General features: G+C 46.6%; 1 pseudogene; it reads right to left on the bottom strand.

The window, feature by feature from the left end:
- Window positions 1-533: 533 nt before the first annotated feature.
- LOC126200120 (5S ribosomal RNA) lies at window positions 534-651 on the bottom strand (annotated as a pseudogene).
- Between the last annotated feature and the right edge of the window lie 1,061 nt (window positions 652-1,712).

Here is a 1,712-nt window from a genome sequence, read left to right as displayed (position 1 = left end):
AAATAAAAAAAACTCCGTCTTCAGGCCACAAGTGGCCCATCGGGACCATCCGACCGCCGTGTCATCCTCAGTTGAGGATGCGGGTAGGAGGGGCATGTGGTCAGAACACCGCTCTCCCGGTCGTTATGATGGTTTTCTTTGACCGGAGCCGCTACTATTCGGTCGAGTAGCTCCTCATTTGGCATCACGAGGCTGAGTGCACCCCGGAAAATGGCAACAGCGCATGGCAGCTGGATGGTAACCCATCCAAGTGCCAGCCATCAAATGTAAAGGCCGCCGGAAATACAACTAAATACCTAGGAATTACAATTACAAGCAACTTAACTTGAAAGCACTCTGTCTTCAGGCCACAAGCGGCCCATAGGGACCATCCGACCGCAGTGTCATCCTCACCAAAGGATGCAGGCAGGAGGGGCATGTGGTCATAACACTGCTCTCTCGGTCGTTACGATGGTTTTCTTTGGCCGGAACCGCTACTATTCGAGAGAGTAGCTCCTCATTTGGTATCACGAGGCTGAGTGCACCCCGGAAAATGGCAACAGCGCATGGTGGCCTGGATGGTCACCCATCCAAGTGCGGGCCACGTCCGACAGCGCTTAACTTCGGTGATCTGACGGGAACCGGTGTATCCACTGTGGCAAGGCTGTTGCTCAACTTAACTTGGAAAGACACATAGAAAATTTTGTGGGGAAGGCGAACCAAAGACTGCATTTTACTGGTAGAACACTTATAATATGCAATAGATCTAGTAAGGAGACTGCCTGTAGTATGCTTGTCCGTCTCTTTTGGAGTACTGCTGAAAAGTGTGGGATCCGTATCAGACAGGGTTAACGGAGTATATTGAGAAGGTACAAGGAAGGGCAACAAGTTTTGTATTATCGAGAAAGAGGGGAGAGAGGGTCAAGGACATGATACAGGATTTGAGGTGAACATAGTTAAAACAAAGGAGCTTCTCGTTGCGATGGTATCTTCTCATGAAATGTCAATCACCAACTTTCTCCTCTGAATGCGAAAATATTTTGTGGACACCGACCTACATTTGGAGAAACTATCATCATAATAAAATAAGGAAAATAAGAACTGGCACAGAAAGATACAGGTATTCGTTTTTTCCGGGTGCTGCTCGAGAGTGGAATAATAGAGAATTATTGTGGACGTGGTTCGATGAACTTCCTTCCAGGCCTTAAACGTCATTTGCAGAGTATCCGTGTAGACGTAGGTGCAGATGTGATCATCTATGCCCCGTGGTGCACCACAGTTGCCTCGGGGCCAGTTTTGGATAGTGCCATTTTACCATGCACTATATACAGGGTGTTTCAAAAATGACCGGTATATTTGAAACGGCAATAAAAACTAAACGAGCAGCGATAGAAATACACCGTTTGTTGCAATATGCTTGGGACAACAGTACATTTTCAGGCGGACAAACTTTCGAAATTACAGTAGTTACAATTTTCAACAACAGATGGCGCTGCAAGTGATGTGAAAGATATAGAAGACAACGCAGTCTGTGGGTGCGCCATTCTGTACGTCGTCTTTCTGCTGTAAGCGTGTGCTGTTCACAACGTGCAAGTGTGCTGTAGACAACATGGTTTATTCCTTAGAACAGAGGATTTTTCTGGTGTTGGAATTCCACCGCCTAGAACACAGTGTTGTTTCAACAAGACGAAGTTTTCAACGGAGGTTTAATGTAACCAAAGGACCGAAAAGCG

Source organism: Schistocerca nitens, chromosome 8, assembly GCF_023898315.1.
Source record: "Schistocerca nitens isolate TAMUIC-IGC-003100 chromosome 8, iqSchNite1.1, whole genome shotgun sequence".
In the NCBI taxonomy this organism is placed as follows: domain Eukaryota; kingdom Metazoa; phylum Arthropoda; class Insecta; order Orthoptera; family Acrididae; genus Schistocerca; species Schistocerca nitens.
Note: the sequence above shows the minus strand (reverse complement) of the source record. Positions and strands in the feature narration are given on the sequence as shown.